Source organism: Martes martes, assembly GCF_963455335.1.
Source record: "Martes martes genome assembly, chromosome: 6".
NCBI classification, from domain to species: Eukaryota; Metazoa; Chordata; class Mammalia; order Carnivora; family Mustelidae; genus Martes; species Martes martes.
Window position 1 is genome coordinate 51709320 of NC_137893.1, and position 21918 is coordinate 51731237.

The following is a 21918-nucleotide window of genomic DNA, read 5'->3' on the forward strand; positions in this document are numbered from 1 at the left end:
TACCATATGATTCCACTCATAAGTGGAATCTTAACAACAACAACAACAACAACAAAATGAATAGACAGACACAAAACAGAATCAGACCTATAAATACAGAGAACAAACTGATGGTTGTCAGAGGGGAGGGAGTCAGTGGTGGGGCAAAATGGGTGAAGGGGGAGATACAGGTTTCCAGTTATGGAATGAATAAGTTACAGAAATAAAAGGCACAGGATAAGGAACACAGTCAATGACACTGTATTAGCGATGTAATGGGATAGATGGTAGCTACACTTGTGGTGAACACAGCATAATATATAAATTTGTCAAATAACTTAGGTTGTACACCTGAAACTAATGTAACATTGTGTGTCACCTTACACTCAAACTTTTTTAAAGATCAAAAAGTTGATAAATTAAAAAAAATAATAAGTGGTAAAGTAAAATCCTACCATGTTCCTAAAAGGAGAGGGAAACTGGAGTATTTGTGAGTAGAACCAATGGCCACAGAGGAGATAACTAGTCCAAACAAGAGCAGAAACAAAGGCATGTACTAAGCTTAGAGGCCAACCAGATGCTGCTCAGAGGCTATCAAAATGGTGATGAGCGTGGAAATAGGCAGTAAGTTTTTGCTTCACAGGAGAGATGATTCATTCTACTCCTCTGTAAGAAAAGAGCTGTTAGGAAGACCACAACATAGTTGAGCCCCTAGAGACCTGGATTCCTCTGATTCTCAGTGCCAGTATTAACTTGGAGCTATAGACGGGTCTGGAGGACTCAAAACACAGCTGCAAACAGCCTGAGTTCAATATGAGTCAGTGTTAACTATATTGGTGAGTATTTTCTGGTTGCACTTAGATTTCACTTTCTTTTCCTTTGTTCTGTAATGAAAAATCACTTTGTTCTGTTATTGGCAGTATGCCTTTTATTCCTATAGAAATTCACTGAATCATTACCAAGAGTTTTAATTGGAGGCCTGAAGCCTAATCCAACCCCAACATACTCTCCAGGGTTGCACTCTCCCAACAGTTGCCATCATTCACTGTGGGATACTGAGCAACAGAAGCAAATAAACCTCCAAAGACCAAACACATGTTTTGTCTCAAACTCTACATATCAATACTAATACTAAAGAAATTATGTTGATAATACTAATACTATGGAGATACTAATTTGATATTCTAATATTGGTATTCTAATCTTAATTGTGATCTATCTATGTATGTGCACAAAAGTATATGTCACTATTTTCATATAAATCTGATATGGATAGAGTTTTATCACAGATAAGACACTTCTAATCTACCTATTGGTGTGGAATTGAACATAAATCAAATAAATAATAGCAGTTTGTTCTCTACAAACTTGATAAAAACTGCAACCACACCATTACTGAGCTCAAGGCTGTTTACAGATCAGGCCTCTATATTCACAATATCTCTAAATTTTCCTAATCCTTCTTTTTATGGCTTCAGAGTACCCTGAGATTCATAACCATGCCTCTAATCACCTTTGAATTTAGTTGAATTTGGGGCTGACAGGATATATGGGTGAGAATAAAATGTGGCCTTATTCATAAACCTCTCACAGGTCCCAGGAGCACTAGACAACAAAATTTAAATCCCTCACATTTTATCACTGATAAGTACAGGCTTAAACTAGACTATGATAAGACTTTACTTCTTCAACTAAAAGTTAATATTAGGTAAATTGGGGGTCAAATATGCATGGCACTGAACTCTGCTAGGGAACCAAATCCTGGCATGATATTCTGATTTAGTACTACTGTAATTACAAATGTATTCATTCTGTGGCTGTACCACTTAACTTCCAATAAATTGATCATTAAGGTTTGAATTGGATATTACCTTTAGTAATGTTCCATTTTTATTTTCTAATGCTAATCAAATAATTTTGCAAAATGTGTAATGCCCTACGTAAGTTATAATGAAGAACAAAATAGCAGAACCTATTATAGAACATCACTTTTGTTCATAGTATTCTTTAATTTGATGATTTTACTCTGTCCCCCAATATTAATATTTTGGTGTGAAAAGCTCACATATTGGAAAATTTTTAAAAATTGAGAAGGACCTTGAGTTCTCAGAATTATATTTAAAAATCTCACTCCTAGAGATCACAACTAACACCAAGGAAACAGAGAAAATTATTAAAAATTATTATCAACAACTATATGCCAATAAATTAAGCAACCTGGAAGAAATGGATGCCTTCCTGGAAACCTATAATCTGAAACAGGAAGAAATTGATAATCTGAATAGACCAATAACCAGATTGAAGCAGTGATCAAAAACCTCCCAAAAAACTAGAGTCCAGGGCCTGATGGATTCCCAGGGGAATCCTACCAACTATTCAAAGAAGAAATAACACTTATTGTCCTGAAGTTGTTTCAAAAAACCAAAACAGAAGGAAAACTTCCAAACTCATTCTATGAGGCCAGCATTACCTTGATCCCAAAACCAGGCAAACACCCCATCAAAAAGGAGAATTTCAAACCAATATCCCTGATGAATATGGATGCTAAGATTCTCAACAAGATCCTAGCTAATAGTATCCAACAGCACATTAAAAGGATTATCCAACACCACCAGGAAGGATTTATTCCTGGGATGCAAGGGTGGTTCAATATTCACAAATCAATCAATGAGATAGAACACATAAATAAGAGAAGATACAAGAACCATATGTTCCTCTCAACTGATGCAGAAAAAGCATTTGACAAAATACAGCATTCTTTCCTGATTAAAATTCTTCAGAGTGTAGAGTTAGAGGGAATAGTCCTCAATTTCATAAAAGCTATCTATGAAAAGCCCACGGCAAATATCATTCTCAAAGGGGAAAAGCTGAGAGCCTTTCCCTTAAGATCTGGGACACAAAAATGATGCCCACTCTTGCCACTACTATTCAACAGAGTACTAGACATCCTAGCATCAGCAATCAGACAAAATAAATAAATAAATAAACAAACAAACAAACAGTATTCAAACTGGCAAAGAAGAAGTCAAACTCTCCTCATAGATGACATGATATTTTATGTGGAAAACCCAAAAGACTCCATCCCCAAATTACTAGAACTCATATAGCAATTCAGTAATGTGGCAGGATACAAAATCAATGCTCAGAAATCAGCTGATTTCCTATGCACTAACAATGTAACTTAGAAAGAGAAATTAGAGAATCAATTCCACTTATAATAGCACCAAAAACCATAAGATACCTTAGAATAAAACTAACCAAAGAGGTAAAGGATCAATACTCTAGAAACTACAGAACACTTATGAAAGAAATTGAAGAAGACACAAAAAGATGGAAAAACATTCTATGCTCATGGATCAGAAGAATAAACATCATTAAAATGTCTATGCTGCCAAAAGCAATCTATACTTTCAATGCCATCCTGATTAAAATACCATCAGCATTTTTCAAAGTGCTGGAACAAACAATCCTAAAATTTTTATGGAACCAGAAAGGACCCTGAATCACCAAAGAAGTGCTGAAAAAGAAAAACAAAGTTGGGGGCATCATGTTGCCTGATTTCAAGCTATATTACAAAGCTGTGATCACCAAGACAGCATGGTACTAGCACAAAAGCAGAGACATAGACTAATGGAACAGAATAGAAAGCCCAGATACAGACCCTCAACTCTATGGCCCAATAATCTTCAACAAAGCAGGAAAAAATATCAATGGAAAAAACAGTCTCTTCAATAAATGGTTCTGGGAAAATTGGACTGCAATATACAGAAGAATGAAACTCAACCATTCTCTTATACCATACACAACGATAAACTGTAAATGGATGAAAGGCCTCAATGTGAGACAGGAATCCATCAAAATCCTAGAGAAGAACATAGGCAGTCACCTCTTTGACATCAGCCACAGCAACTTCTTTCAAGACACGTCTCCAAAGTCAAGGGAAACAAAAGTGAAAATGAACTTTTGGGAATTCATCAAGATCAAAAGTTTCTGTAGAGCAAAGGAAACAGTCAACAAAACAAAGAGGCAACCCATGGAATGGGAGAAGATATTTGCAAATAACACTACAGACAAAGGGCTTATATCCAAGATCTATAAATAACTTCTCGAACTCAACACCCAAGAAGCAAATAACCAAGTCAAAAATAGGCAGAAAACTTGAAAAGACACTTCTCCAAAAAAGAATATGAATGGTTAAGAGACACATGGAAAAATGTTCAATGTCATTAGCCATCAGGGAAATTCAAATCAAAACCACATTGAGATACCACCTTACACCAGTTAGAATGGCAAAAATTGACAAGGTAGGAAACAACAAATGTTGGAGAAGATGTGGAGAAAGGGGAACCCTCTTACACTGTTGGTGGGAATTCATGTTGGTATGGCCACTTTGAAAAACAGTATGGAGGTTCCTCAAAAAGTTAAAAATAGAGCTACCCTATGACCCAGCAATTGCACTACTGGGTATTTACCCCAAAGATACAAATGTAGTGATCCAAAGTGGCACATGTCTACAATAGCCAAGCTGTGGAAGGAGACGAGATGCCTTTCAACAGAAGAATGGATAAAGAAGATGTGGCCCATATATACAATGGAATATTACTCATCCATTAGAAAGGATGAATACCCACCATTTGCATCGACATGGACAGAACTGGAAGGGATTATGCTAAGTGAAATAAGTCAAGCAGAGAAAGACAATTATCATATGGTTTCACTTATACGTGGAACATTAGGAATAACATGGAGGACATTAGGAGTAGGAAGGTAAAAATGAAGGGGCTAATCAGGGGGAGAGATGAACCATGAGAAACTATGGACTACGGGAAACAAACTGAGGGTTTCAGAGGGGGCAGGGGCGGATGGGTTAACCCAGTGATGGATATTAAGGAGGGCACGTATTGCATGGAGCAGTGGGTGTTATACACAAACAATGAATCATGGAACACTGCATCAAGAACTAATGAGGTACTGTATGGTGACATATAACATAATAAAATAAAATTTAAATAAATAAGTAAATAAAATTAAAATCTGTCCCCATTCTGAGTGAAAATTAGGAGAAAACACTTTTGATTTGCACCTTCTAAGAAAACTCTATTTTCCTAACTCATGATAGTAAGTAGCTTAGGAGGATATTATCTTTAAATAAATACCTTTGTCCATAAGTATGCAACTGAACTGAGTAGACTAAACAATTTTAATGAAGTATTAAGCTCAATGTTAAACAAAATTACAGTAGATCTCAAACAAGAGGAGTGTTTACCAAATTCAGTGTTTTACCTATAGCAACTATAATTTTAAAGTACTCTTATTTTGAATATAAATTGCAATTCCCACTATAAATAGTCATTTCCGACTAGCACTAGTGGAATGCTAATCAGCATATCCTATGGTCCTTGAATTCTTTAATAGGAGGAAAACGAATGTGGTCCTCTGATGGTAAGGAGGATGGAAAAGGCCCCTTATCTAGCTATTGATATAATCCATATAATTTAATATGATATAATATCTCTCAGCATTTCAACCCAGTGGTCTACAGTACCAGTATCAAGAAAGGGGCTATAATACCACTTCACTGTACTGTTGCAAAGTTAAAGTGAGATCAAATATGAAAGAGGCAAGTTCAGTGCCTATAAAAATAGGGGCCGTCCAAAACCCAGGAACTGTTATTAGAACACAAGCAGTGACTCACAGCAGAAAACTCAAGTGATTCTTTATTCTTTTCCCTCATTCACATCTGCCTAAACACAATTAACCATTGAGTTCTAGCCTGCAATTAAACTTTCCATTCTAGTTGTGTAGCAGTTGATTCTACTCATTTCTGTCCACTCACACTACATCTACTTTATTCCAAGTCTTGTTTTTCACCAGATTTATTCTCCATAAATATTTACTGAATAGATAAGTATTTGGCCATCAATTTCATCTAAACCATATTATTCTCCTTTCCCCAAATCTACCCTAACTCTATCTTCAATCAGATTGTATTGATAGTGCTCACATTATGTACCTGGAATGGCCTACCTCCCATCAATCCTATTAAGGATTCAGAAGAGAAAATAATCTGCTCTTCAATTTAGTCATGATAAGAATATTTTACATGTAACAATTTTACAGGATAACAAATAATTTAAAGGCTCCCAGAGCAGAAAAGTCACATAAGCTTCCCAGATTCCTGCACTACCTAGAAGGGCAGTGAAGAGAGAGAGAGAGAGGAAGGAAGGAAGGAAGGTAGGTAGGAAGGGAAGAAAGGAAGAAAGGAAAGGAGGGAGGGAGGAAGGGAGGGATGGAGGAAAGGAGGAAGGGAGGGAGAATCCTGAATTTACCTAAAGGACACTGTTTTCAACCAAAAGCCATTGATATGGCTTAACTTGGCAAGTTTAAATCTTCCTCTATGAAGCAAAAACAAAAGCTGATATGTTAAATTGAGTCTAGATGTGGAACAATAAAGAATATTATAGTTTTTGCAAATGTGATGTTACTGTGTGAAATTCATACAAACTGAACGCAAAAATAGCTTATTATCTTTAACTATTTAGGTTGAGACCATCTTTATAATGAACAATGACTATAGTGCAGAATGAAGGGGAAGCAGTTTTTAAGGGGCAAGATATGTAGCATTATTAGCACTCAATAAAGGGATACTGGTCATTTCAATTATGAATTTCAACCAGATTCATCTAACATGTTGCTACATGCCAAGAACATTTTAGAAAATAATTATACGTTGGGGCGCCTGGGTGGCTCAGTGGGTTAAGCCTCTGCCTTCAGCTCAGGTCATGGTCTCAGGGTCCTGGGATCGAGCCCCACATCGCATCGGGCTCTCTGCTCAGCGGGGAGCCTGCTTCCCCCTCTCTCTCTGCCTCTCTGCCTACTTGTGGTCTCTGTCTGTCAAATAAATAAATAAAATCTTAAAAAGAAAATAATTATATGTCTTTTAATATTAAGCGATTAAATGGCTTCTTTTTTAATGTATGGGTAATATTTTTTATTTTTTAAATTTTTTCACATTTTTTTCAAGTTTTTATTTAAATTCCAGTTAGTTAACATACAGTGTAATATTAGTTTCAGATGTACAATATAGTGATTCAACACTTCCATACATCACCCAATGCTTATCACAATTTTTTTTATTTTTAAAATTTTAATTCCAGTATAGTTAACATAGAGTGTTATATTAGTTATATGTGTACAGTATAGTAATTCAATCATTCCATACATATGAGTGATATTTATACAGGCAAATACATACATAATTTTATTGGCAAAGACATATAGCTGATTCATATTTGAGCTAAACCCTACATTATCTTAAAATGTAGTCAGTTGAGAACTGTTACCTAAACATAATACATAGGTAAAAACACAACTAACTAATATTGTGGAAAGTCCCAAGGAAAAGGAACCACATTATTATGGCATTGCAAGAAAAGAATAAGAGATAATTTAACTCAAAAAAGTGTACATAAAAATAAATGTATTATTAAAAAAGAGTCCTTCTATATAACTATAATTTTGAACTGTGACAGTGCACCTATGAAAAGTAAGCATTCTGAGTCATTTGGCATGTCTTATATGGCAATAAAATTGTGAAGAATATTCATTACAATCAATCATAAAATGCTCTAATGAAAAAATTTATGAATAAGCTCTTAAGATACTAGAGAAATGTATTATGTTAATACATTCCTCCTACTCTTACACAGAATGTAAAGACTTTAGAAGTATTTAGAACCATTCTTTAGAAGCAAGCCAGCAAACAATACTTCATTTCTAAATAAAGAAACAACATATAAGTTGTAAACTATGCTGAGATCATTGTATATAAAATAAATGTTTGGGATTAAATTCAGATAAATTCAGAAGAAAGAGATGGAAAGCCTAATAATTGCATTTGCTTGAAGTAAAATTATATTTATGAACAAAATATTTTATTTTTCTATTTTTTTAAAGACTTTATTTATTTATTTATCAGAAGGAGAGAGAGAGAGAGAGCACAAGCAGGGGGAGCTGCAGGCAGAGGGAGAAGCAGGCTCCAAGCTGAGCAAGAAGCCCAATGCGGGACTTGACCCCAGCACCCTGGGATCATGACCTGAGTTGAAGGCAGATGCTTAACCAACTGAGCCACTCAGTTATCCCTGAACAAAACATTTAAACAAATATGGGGATTTTACTAATTATCTAACTCAATTCTTATAAATGATATCATCCTTAAGGATGTCATATCAGAACTTATGAATCTAAAAAATCATAGATGACTTTTGTAAAAATCTAATCAGAAACTGAAAACATATAGGACACAGGCTCAGGAACTTAATATTAAACAGGACAAAATAATGAAATTATAGTTATTAATAAAAAGGTACCAACTGACTATTATATGATGAGAGTCTAAGTTCTTTTTTTTTTTTTTTAAGATTTTTATTTATTTGACAGAGATCACAAGTAGGCAGAGAGGTAGGCAGAGAGAGAGGGGGAAGCAGGCTCCCCACGGAGCAGAGAGCCTGACGTAGGGCTGGATCCCAGGACCCTGGGATCATGACCTGAGCCGAAGGCAGAGGCTTTAACCCACTGAGCCACCCAGGTGCCCCGAGAGTCTAAGTTCTAAATGTTTTTATTCTCTTATGGCATTACTTTATGTAGGAATTCTAGGATATAAACAAATTAATTTATTATTTAGAAATTGTAACACATAAAGCTGACATTTTTAGTGTTAGTTCATGCAAAGAAAAAGGATATTTTAAAGCGCAATAATTAATTAGATTTTTTTTCAGTTTAATGATTTGTGTTGTAATGAAATGACTGAGTCTCAATTTTCTGACTTCTGTTTGAAGCCTCCACAAGATTGGAAATCATAAAGCAAAAAAACATGTGACATCTGTTTCCAGTGTCCCGGGGATTTCTGCACCAAACCCCAATATTCCCACAACCTCCCTCATACATTTCGGAAATGAGGCAAAATAGAATTTAGAAATGGATTAACACAGGGATCCTCAGAAACAAGGACAGATTTCCCCAGGGCCCCAAAAGCAGTGGAAACTCACTCAGATCATGGAGACCCTCACACTCCAGGGGAGGTTGTTGGCCCTCACTGCAAATGTGATGACAGACACTGGAGCTGAAGAAGAATCCTTAGAGTATGTAAGAGCATGATGAGTATTGGACAGGAAGTGTCCCCTGGGACAGCAAGAGAATAAACCCAGGTTCCTCAAAATCAATTTCATTTAGGGAGACCTATCCATAGAACACTTTAAGATCTGGCTTCCTCCTTGATCTTTAGTCACCAGAAGACCCTGCATGATTGACCCTAAGACCTGACCTTAACTGTCTACCTGTGTGTAACCACCTACCTTTGTCCCACATTTTCCTCAAGATTTTCTTTCCTGTTTATCTTTAAAGTCAAGCAAAAGACCCCACACACATAATATCTGTAGACAGAAATAGGAAATTGCCTCACGAGCAATGACTGCCCTAGTGAAGGACTCCAGCCATCTCAGACTTTCTAGACCCATTCAAGCTTGGCCTGAGTCACAACTGCACAGATGGATCATGGAGTTACAGACAGTTACCTCTGCCTTACTATAATGCTACAATACCACCCAACGGGGAGCACAAGCTTCATTAACATAACATACAATGTATGTACAGACACGTTTCCATATGGCACATGCACATCTTTTTATGTCTGCGTCTATATACGATGACAAAGCTCCCATTTCTCAGTGTTCATCTTGACCTTAAAGTTAAAAAAACAACAACAACAAAAAAAAAACCACTCACCCCTGCTTGGGGGTCAGAGCTTTGGAAGTTATTCCCCATGATCTCCTTAATGTGAGATTCCTTGTATGACAACTCCATCTGGTATAGTTCCTATCTATAACTCGCCCCAAAGCAAACTCACTTTACTTTGGTTACAAAATCGATGACCCAGACGGGACCCTTGTCCTTCTGAGGTTCTGCACACCAGTCAACTGGTGTAGGTCCTAGGGCCAGGAATGGATTCTTTGATGGGGTTCTCCCTTCTTGGCGCTTGTGACTGCCAGCCTAGTGTGTGACCTCATCTGAAATCCAGCAGCTACTCGGATTACGTTCATGAAGAAGATTTCTCTTGGGGGGTCATCTGGATGGCTCAGTTAGTTAAGCATCTGTCTTCAGCTCAGATAATCTCAGAGTCCTGGGATCAAGCCCTGCATGGGGCTCCCATTCAGGGAGGAATCTGCTTGTCCCTCCAACTCCTCCCCTCCTCTCCCTCCCCTCCAACTCATTCTCTCTCTTTCTCTCTCTCTCTCTCTAAAATAAATAAGTAAAATCTTTAAAAAAAAATTCTCTTGGGATAAATTACATAGGTTTAGCAGGCAACTTTGAGAAGTAAACTAGAGTTTCTCACAAAGTCTGGACAGGTCAGCATAACCATTACAATACACTGAGGGAATTGAATACTCATTTGAATTGAGTTCAGACATAACCAGGTGACAGAAAACCAACCCAGCCATTCAGGGGCTTGGGTACCCCTGCCTGGTGAAATGAGAGTGGTTTAATAGAGACTAGCCTAGGGCCTGGGAGAGTGAAATAAATCTCTGTTCCACCTAGTTGTTTGGTTCCTGTTGGTGGTTTGGCCTTTGCACACCTCCTCTTTCCCTCACAACTCAGGAGGAAAGAGGCAGCAACTCCCTAGGTCAGTAGAAGCATACACTGGAACAGGTAAGAGCTCTATTTAATTGGTTAAAAGGTATTTCTGTGGTGTTGGTTATTTCTCCTGTCTTATTTGTGGTTTTATTTATTCAAGTCCTTTCTCTTTTCTTCTTGGTAAGTCTGGTTAGAGATTTTTATTTTTTTATTTTTTTTCAAAGAAAGTTTCATTGAGCTGTTCTATTGTTTTTTGGGGGGTTTGGGGGGTCTATATCATTTATTTTTGCTCTAATCTTCATTGTTTCCTTTCTTCTACTGATTTTCGGTTTTGTTTGTTCCTCCTTTTCTAGCCCCTTTAAATGCAAGGTTAGGTTATTTGAGTTTTTTCTCACTGCTTGAGAGTAATTAAAAAGCTTCCTAATGACATGGAAAGAGAATGTACTTTCCCTCAAATGCATGAATTGTATTCAATTATTTACTACATGAGCACTAACTTTGTGCCAGATAATTTCATTTTTACTGTAACTCCTAATAGTAGAAGGCAGAAGAATTTAAGTTGTAACTGACAATAACTGCCTATTGCTAACATAAGTATTTTGGGAGTAGTTGACAAAAATTATCATCTGCCCTTGAGTAAAACAATTGTTAGTTTGTGTTTTCAGAGTTTAATTTAGTCATAAATAAATCAGTGCCCTCAGATTTTGGAAGGATGAGTTTAAAAACAAAGTTTCATGGCAGGGGCAGGGGTGCAGGGTGGGGAGCACCTGGGTAGATCAGTTAAGTATATGACTTTTGATTTTGGCTCAGGTCATGACCTCAGGGTCCTGGGATGCAACCCTGTTTGGGTCTCTGAGCTCAGCAGGGAGGCTGCTTGAGGATCTCTCCCTCTACCTTTGCCCCTCCCTCTGCTTGAACACTCTTTCTCTCTACAATAAATAAATAACTAAGTAAATAAATAAATAATTTTTAAAAGTTTCATGGAGGCCAAAGTGTCTCCCTCATTAAAGACAAGATATCTACCTTAATAGAGGTGGTGAGATATTAAAGGCAGCTAGGCTCAAAGAATATACACAACTTGAGAAAACCTAGGTCATGCCTATTCTGGGCAGGGTGGAGGGGTGGGATTCTCCACACACTAACTGAACATTATATCTTTAATTCATAGTGATTACTTTTAAAATGAAACAAATATCCTTAATGTAATTTTTTAAGCAGGGAGAGAATTTTCAAAAAATTTCTGTGAACTTTATATAGACTTAAGTTTTATTTTTAACAACAGTGGAAAGAGTCTATCATAGAAAAAAATTTAACTTCAGAATTCCACTTTATTTTTTTTAAAGAAAAGCAAGTTATAGTCTAGAGCTAGCAAACTGATCCAGAGCAATAGTTGTCTTCATTTTAGGGATTATTTGAGAAAGTATAAATAATATGGAACTTCTCCCCAGAAAACTACATGATTGCATATACACTATTTTGCATATAATTTCACAAATAAAAAGATTTCTGGACTCCCAAAGCCTACACTTGGAACCAGCTTAAAGAGACCTGACAAGGAAATGAGGTAAAGACTTGTTCATGTGTCTGATTGTGCTAAGGAAACTGCATTTGTTTATCCCATCTGACAAAGAAATAAAGTTCTATGCATGCTAAAATAATTATAACAGCGGTGCCTGGGTTAAGCATCTCACTCTTGATTTCAGCTCAGGTCATAATCTCAGGGTTATGAGACTGAGTCCCCCAGCTCTGCATTGGGCTTTGCATTGGGCTCTGCACAGGGCATGGGGCCTGCTTGGGATTCTCTCTCTGTCCCTCTCCTTTTATTCCTCCCCTTCTCTAACTAACACTTAATAATTAATTAAAAAATAATTATAAGTGACAAGCCTAATAATATCTATATTCTATAGAATTTTTCACACAGAAGGAAGGCAAGAAAGGAACTGACATATCAGTGTAGAATTTCCACAGGAATACAAGTAAAAAACTTCTTTGCAAAATTTACATTTTCTATTGAAGAATATAAAAAATGATGTCTAATGTGTAAATGAGTAGAAAAAGAAAAAATCTTCAGATTATTATAAATCATTACTAGGAATTTTTGAAGTTCAAATTACATAAACATAAAAGAAAGATGAAAACAGCATTCAAAAATAGTAATTTAAGAAACTGTAAGTCCATTATCTGAGCATTCACATTTTGCAATCTGACAGAAATCAGGAGACCAGCCAGAATATTTGGAGAACCATGACAAAGCATCACAGGACTCTTGTCCTCAGTACAAGATAAGTACAGAAGTTTTGTCAAAAACAATCTTAAAAATTAAGATAGATTAAGTGAATATGAGTGTTGGAAAACAAATTAAACCTGTGCATGAATCCTTTCCTCAACATTCATAACAATTGGTCATCCTACCTCTATCAGAACATTTCTCTATGCTTGAAACTCAACATGGCGGCACATCCTGTTTCTCAGGTAGTTCTTATAGTTGAACAGTTACTCCTACCTTGAACTAAAAGCCATTTCCACGTAATTTCTACCCATTGGTCTTTATGCTCTTTGGCCACCAATTTACCTCCACCCCATTTAAGTTAATTTAATTTAATTATTTTTTAAAGGTTTTATTTATTTATTTGCCAGAGAAAGAGCACAAGCAGAGGGAGAGGGAGAAGCGGGCTCTCCCAAGGCAGATGCTCAACCAACTGAGCCAACCAGGCACCCACTCCAGCCCATTATAGAACTATTGACTCTCCTAAGTCATCTTCTTTCAAGGCCAACTTCTCTCAGATCTTTCCAACATTTTTCATAAATTGAAGTTGTCAGTATCTTCCCTATTCTATGAACTCCTAATCCTGAATGCCCATTTTAGAGTGAGTACCTAGTACTGAATGCAATATATCAGGGATAATCTAGCCAGAAAAGTGAAAATTAAATTAACCTAAAGGTAAATCCATAAAATAAAAAGGGGGGTGGCACCTGGGTAGCTCAGTCAGTTAGGCAGCTCTTGATTTTGGCTCAGGTCATGATCTCAGGGTCATGAGATCAAACCCCTGGTTGGGATTCTTTCCCTCTTTCTCTCTTCCCCCTTCTGTTCCTCTCCTCACTTGCACACTCTCTCTCTTTCAAATAGGTAAATAAATAAAATCTCTTTTAAGAAAAAGTAGGCAAATAATAGGTGCTTTAAAAATGATTAAACTTGATTCATTTGTATTTTGTAGACAAGATTATTCCATATAAAATGAAGTAAAATTATATTTTCCTATCCTAAATATTAGTGTGACATTTAAAAAGGTTAAATATAGTACTTCAGTTTGTTCCAAATAAATTTCATCTTGTTAGATAAAGAAGAGCTTTGCAGCATATAGAAATCATTTCAGATGCTGATTCTGTCATTCAGTACATTTTTTAATAACTCCCATCTTCATGCTTTTAGCAAATTTAGCAAGAATTACTTCTATGTTAACATTCAAAGCAGTAATAATAATATTAAACTCAACAGCATACTGAGATGCCACCAAAGACCTATTTCCTGCAGGCTATCAATGATATAATTAGTAGGACCTTTCAGGTATAACTGTTGCACTGATTAAGAATTCACAAAATTTATCATCAGTTTCCACACATATTTTTCCACAAGATATAATTTAAAAAACTGTCAAATTGTTACTCACATCCAAATTTGCTGTATTAATTTTTTCTACCACTTAAGTAACTATATCACACACATGAAGAAAATGTGTTCTATCAAGGTGTGCCTTGAAAACCCAACCCTCCTCTCAGAAGTTATTTCCCCTCTAAATACATCTATTTATTTTTTTAAATTTATCTTCAAAGGCTGTTGGACTAAATATTCCTCTCTTATTGATAGCATCTCTGAGTCTCCACTATACCTATTTTGACAATTCAAAGGCTTTTCTTTAAATTAATTTTTTATTTTTTATTAACATATAATGGATTATTAGCCCCAAGGGTACAGGTCTGTGAAGTGCCAGGTTTACAAACTTCACAGCACTCACCACAGCACATACCCTCCGAAATGTCCATACAAAGGCTTTTTTTTTTTTCTAATAATGAAGAATTAATTTACTACTTACAAGTAGACCAGAATATACATATATATCTTTTATATCTCCCTCTCTATTACTGGCTGGGGGAGGGGTGCCAACTGAAACTGATATTAATGTTACAATCTTATTTGTTCTGTCAAATGTCATTTCAGATTCACGTGTACCATAGGAGAATCTCTTAGAAAGAAAACTTATGATGACAGAATACTGTAAACATTGTTTACCTGGCTTTGTGCATATAGATAGGATCTACAAAATACAGGATCTATATTTTAAAATCCTTGAAAAGACTTTCTAAATGCAGATTCCTTGAAGATGGTAAAATTAATTGTTAGGAATGATTTATTCTGCCAGTGATAGTAATATTTACATATTTTTCAAACTATATGCAACAAATAATGCAGGATTCTAATACCAAGTTTCAGCAACTCTTTACTAAGATATTACTGATAATCTTTCCCAATTCAGAGTAAAGGGATAGCCTGTTCTACCCCAAATTCTCTAACTCTGAAGACTTCTTTCTCAGTGCTGTGGGCATAGTTATCTTACTTTTTGATTAAGGTTCTTTATTATTAATTTCTATTTGTAATTAATTGAAGTAAATTCTTCAATAACTGACTTTTCATGAGTTAATCAATCCATTCATTCACTCATCTGATACTTATCAAACATCTATACTTGCAGGACACTATTCTAGACTCTCACTGCAGAAAAAGACAAGTCAAATTCTTTCCTCTCCAACTTATATTTTAGTGGAGAGTTTGCCTTTTGCACTCATCAGAGATAATGACAGGTGCCATGAAGAAACAAAACAGAAGGATTAGACAACCAGGGTGAGAGTGGAGCTCTTTATTTAGACCAGACCACTGCAGAGACGGCATGTGAGTTGAGAAGTGAATGAAAAGACAGAGCCAATAATGTAAAGATTTGGGGGAAGAAGTTTCCAAGTGAAGGGAAATGCAAATAAAAAGGCTTACAAGTTTGGCATATCTAAAAGTAGAAAAAAAGATGATTCACCTGGAACATACTGGAAATTAAAGTGAGCAATACATAGTGTCCAAATCAGGCAGAGCCCTGTAGATCATATTAATCATATGTTACTTTATTCTAATCCTATTATATAATAAGATGTTAAGCAGAAGAGCCATATGACCTGATCAGTAATATGCAATGATTTGGTTATTACAGAAACATTATGAAGGTTGGATGGAGAATTCATAATAGAAGCATACAAAAAAAGATAAAAGGCTTGGTGGGTATAGAACAGTAGAGAGAAGTGATCAGATTTTGGATATTTCTGGAGATAGTGCTAGCTTGATGACAAAAGAGATATGAATGTGAGGAAAACAGAAAATCCAACAATGCCTCCTAAGTGTTTGACCTAAGTCACTTGGTGACAGATGTTGCCATTATTGAGATAGTGAAGACTGAGGGCTGGAAGTGTGCATAAGAAATCAAAAGTTCTATTTTGGATGTATTTAATATTGATATCCCAATTATATATCTGGTAAATATTTCAAATAGAATTTGAGTTCAAGAAATGTCTGATGCATCAACACATAAACAATACCTTAAGCCACACAGGACTGTTTAAGATGAGAGAAGAAGAGCATTCAGTTAGAGAGGAGGACCTGAGAAACAAAGAGGACAAAGAAGGAGGAACGAGCAAAGGGGACTAAGGCAATGAGTGGCAGTGGGATAGGATGAGGCCCACGGAGGTGGTATCTTAGAGCCCTGGAGATGCCCGTGTTTCAAGAAGGGCAAGGTCAAGTGATAAAGCTGCTGAAAGGCTGACTAAGACAAGGACTGATAGTTGAGCAGTGGTAAAATGGAGACCAGAGGTGGTCTTGATGAAGACTGTTTCAATGGAATGAAGGAACTAGGATCAGAAAGGACTGGGTTTAAAAAAATGGTGAGGAGTGGAGGCAGTAAGTGCCGCTTTATCTGATTTGCTCCACAAAACATTGGTTGTGAATATGGGACCTCGGGGTCTTTGTTGCCAGTTCAGTGCTCTCTGCATATTATTCACCTGATGGATTAAAGAAGAGGAATTTTAGATGTGATTACATAGTAAGAGTTAGCTCCTGGTTAGACTATGAGATGAAAATTAATGTAGATTGCCCAAAAATATATGTTTATCAATAACCTTGTTTGTTTTACTTACACACACACACACACACACACACACACACACACGTATGTGTGTATCTGGTTGGTTATTTTACTTGGAATAAAAATATTCTCTAGAATATATAACTCAAGTAATATTGGCATTACACAAACAGGATTTTAGTACCAAGCCATACTACTAGTAAATTACTCAGTCCATACACCATAAATTATTTAATTTTATCATGAAGAATATCTGGGATTATGTTGTCATGTACTACCACTTAACAAGTGTACTCACATTACTTTTCTTCTTTTTTTACTCTTATTTTATTTATATTTAACTAATTAACATATACTATATTATTGGTTTCAGAAGTAGAGGTCAGTGATTCATCAGTTGTATATAACACTCAGTGCTCATTACATCATGTGCCCTCCTTAATGTCCATTACCCAGTTACCCCATTCTCCCTTCTCCCTCTCCCCTCAAGCAACCCACAGTTTGCCTTATGGTTAAGAGTCTCTTGCATTACTTTTCTATATAAAAATATTTTTGCTTAAAACAAGACTATAATGCAATTCCCAGACTCAGTCTACACCAGTATTTATTAGCTGTGAAACTCCTATCTATGTATGAAGGTATATAGCATAATCAACTGGTGAGAAAGTCATCTGGAATACAAGTCTACCAGAATGCCTTCCCTTTTTAAGCAACTCCCAATAATTATTGGAAAATACTGTTAAGAACAAAGTACTGTAAAAATATTATAGATATTACTTAGTAATGACCAATAGTAATACTTATTATTTAAGTCGCTATTCTTAAATATATTAATATGTTTAGTCCTTAGAAAAACTTACATTATCATCGCTATTTTAAAGACAAAGATAGGCACACTGAGTTTAACTAACTTGCCCGAACTCACAATATGGTTACTGTGACTACACACCCTGAAGTCAATAACCTTGTTATATATTTTTTTAAAGATTTTATTTATTTATTTGACAGACAGAGATCACAAGTAGGCAGAGAGACAGGCAGAGAGAGAGGAGGAAGCAGGCTCCTTGCTGAGCAGAGAACCCGATGTGGGGCTAGATCCCAGGACCCTGGGATCATGACCTGAGCTGAAGGCAGAGGCTTTAACCCACTGAGCCACTGAGGTGCCCCACCTTGTTATATTATTAAAGAGTATTTTCTTAAGAAGAAAGATAGGGAAGAGGAGTCAAGATGGCGGAGAAGTAGCAGGCTGAGATGACATCGGGTAGCAGGAGATCAGCTAGATAGCTTATCTAACCATTGTGAACACCTACAAATCCAATGGGAAATCGAAGAGAAGAAGAGCAACAATTCTAGAAACTGAAAATCGATCACTTTCTGAAAGGTAGGACCTGCGGAGAAGTGAATCCAAAGTGACAGGAAGACAAATTGCGGGGGAGGGGACGGCTCCCGACAAGCAACGGAGCAACGGAGCACTAAATCAGGACTTTTAAAAGGCTGCTCCACGGAGGGACATCGCTCCAGAGGTTAAACTGGGGAGAAGCCCACGTGGGGTCAGTGTAACCCCAGGTCCCGCGGGGTCACAGAAGGACCGGGGGTGTCTGAGTGTGAAAGAGCTCGCAGGTATTAGAGCAGGGAAGCCAGCTACAGCGCCGAGGAGTGAGCTCTCAACCCTGGGTTACCTTCAGTCGGTCGCAGGTTGGGTGGGCTCAGAGCGTGGCCGGAGGACATGGAGACGGAAGCAACTGGGCGCTTTTCTCCAAGTGCCAGCAATTGACTGCTTTCCTCCAGGTGCAACTGGAGGCCAGGGAGGCAGGGGCGGTTGGGCGCTTTTCTCTGAGGGTGCACTGAGGAGCAGAACCCCAAGCTCTCGGCTCCTCTGGGCCGGAGATTGGGAGGCCGCCATCTTCATTCCCGTCCTCCAGAACTCTATGGAAAGTGCTCAGGGAACAAAAGCTCCTGAAAGCAAATCCAAGCGGATTAATTAGCACAGCCCCTGGCAAGGGCGGTGCAATTCCGCCTGCGGCAAAGACACTAGGGAATCACTACATCAGGCCCCTCCCCCAGAAGATCAACAAGAAACCCAGCCAAAACCAACTTCACTCACCAAGAACAGCGGAATTCCAGAGGAGGAGAAAGCAAATCTTATCTGGACAAAATGACAAGGTAGAAAAACTCACCACAAAAAAAAAAGAACAAGAGGCAGTACCGAAGGCTGGAGACCTAATCAATACAGACATTGGTAATATGACAGATCTAGAGTTCAGAATGATGATTCTCAAGGTTCTAGCCAGGCTCGAAAAAGGCATAGAAGATATTAGAGAAACCCTCTCCGGAGAGATTAAAGCTCTTTCTGGAGAAATAAAAGAACTAAAATCTAACCAAGTTGAAATCAAAAAAGCTATTAATGAGGTGCAATCAAAAATGGAAGCTCTCACTGCTAGGATAAATGAGGCAGAAGAAAGAATTAGTGACATAGAAGACCAAATGACAGAGAATAAAGAAGCTGAGCAAAAGAGAGACAAACAAATACTGGACCACGAGGAGAGAATTCGAGAGATAAGCGACACCATAAGACGACACAACATTAGAATAATTGGGATTCCAGAAGAAGAAGAAAGAGAGACAGGAGCAGAAGGTATATTGGAGACAATTATTGGAGAGAATTTCCCTAATATGGCAAAGGGAACAAACATCAAAATCCAGGAGATGCTAAAAATGCCCCTCAAAATCAATAAAAATAGGTCCACCTTGTCAACTGATAGTAAAATTTACAAGTCTGAGTGACAAAGAGAAAATCCTGAAAGCAGCCCAGGAAAAGAAGTCTATAACATACAAGGGTAAAAACATTAGATTGGCAGCGGACCTATCCACAGAGACCTGGCAGGCCAGAAATAACTGGCGTGATATATTCAGAGCACTAAACGAGAAAAACATGCAGCCAAGAATACTATATCCGGCTAGGCTACCATTGAAAATAGAAGGAGAGATAAAGAGTTTCCAGGACAAACAAAAGCTGAAAGAATTTGCAAACACCAAACCAGCTCTACAGGAAATATTGAAAGGGGTCCTCTAAGCAAAGAGAGATCCTAAAAGTGGTAGATCAGAAAGAAACAGAGACAATATACAGTAACAGTCACCTTACAGGCAATACAATGGCACTAAATTCATATCTCTCAATAGGTACCATGAATGTTAATGGGCTAAATGCCCCAATCAAAAGACACAGGGTATCAGAATGGGTAAAAAAACAAAACCCATCAATATGCTGCCTACAAGAAACTCGTATGAGACCCGAAGACACATCCAGATTTAAAGTGAGGGGGTGGAAAATAATGTACCATGCTAATGGACATCAGAAGAAAGCTGGGGTGGCAATCCTTATATCAGATCAATTAGATTTTAAGCCAAAGACTATAATAAGAGATGAGGAAGGATACTATATCATACTCAAAGGGTCTGTCCAACAAGAAGACCTAACAATCTTAAATATCTATGCCCCTAACATGGGAGCAGCCAACTATATAAACCAATTAATAACAAAATCAAAGAAATACATCGACAGTAATACAATAATAGCAGGGGACTTTAACACTCCCCTCACTGAAATGGACAGATCATCTGAGCAAAAGATCAACAAGGACATAAAGGCCTTAAATGACACACTGGACCAGATGGACATCACAGATATATTCAGAACATTCCATCCCAAAGCAATAGAATATACATTCTTCTCTAGTGCACATGAAACAGTCTCCAGAATAGACCACATCTTGGGTCATAAATCAGGTCTCAACTGGTATCAAAAGATTGAGATCATTCCCTGCATATTTACAGACCACAATGCTCTGAAGCTAGAACTCAATCACAAGAGGAAATTTGGAAAGAACACAAATACATGGAGACTAAACAGCATCCTTCTAAAAAATGAATGGGTCAACCAGGAAATTAAAGAAGAATTGAAAAAATTCATGGAAACAAATGATAATGAAAACACAACGGTTCAAAATCTGTGGGACACAACAAAGGCAGTCCTGAGAGGAAAATATACAGCGGTGCAAACCTTTCTCAAGAAACAAGAAAGGTGTCAAATACACAACCTAACCCTACACCTAAAGGAGCTGGTCAAAGAACAACAAAGAAAGCCTAAACCCAGCAGGAGAAGAGAAATCATAAAGATCAGAGCAGAAATCAATGAAATAGAGCCTAAAAAAACAATAGAACAAATCAACGAAACTAGGAGCTGGTTCTTTGAAAGAATTAATAAGATTGAAAACCCCTGGCCAGACTTATCAAAAAGAAAAGAGAAAGGACCCAAATAAATAAAATCATGAATGAAAGAGGAGAGATCACAACCAACAACAAAGAAATACAAACAATTATAAGAACATACTATGAGCAACTCTACGCCAACAAATTCGACAATCTGGAAGAAATGGATACATTTCTAGAGACATATAAACTACCACAACTGAACCAGGAAGAAATAGATAACCTGAACAGACCCATAACCAGTAAGGAGATTGAAACAGTCATCAAAAATCTCCAAACAGGGGCACCTGGGTGGCTCAGGCGTTAAGCGTCTGCCTTCAGCTCAGGTCATGATCTCAGGGTCCTGGGATCGAGTCCCGCATTGGGCTCCCTGCTCGGCGGGGAGCCTGCTTCTCCCACTCCTACTCCCCCTGCTTGTGTTCCCTCTCTCTCTCTCTCTGTCAAATAAATAAATAAAATCTTTAAAAAAAAAATCTCCAAACAAACAAAAGTCCAGGACCAGACGGCTTCCCAGGGGAATTCTACCAAACATTTAAAGAAGAATTAATTCCTATTCTCCGAAACTGTTCCAAAAAATAGAAATGGAAGGAAAACTTCCAAACTCATTCTATGAGGCCAGCATCACCTTGATCCCAAAACCAGACAAGGATCCCACCAAAAAAGAGAATTACAGACCAATATCCTTGATGAACACAGATGTGAAAATTCTCACCAAAATACTGGCCAATAGGGTCCAACAGTACATTAAAAGGATTATTCATGACGACCAAGCGGGATTTATTCCAGGGCTGCAAGGTTGGTTCAACATCTGCAAATCCATCAATGTGATACAATACATTAATAACAGAAAGAATAAGAACCATAT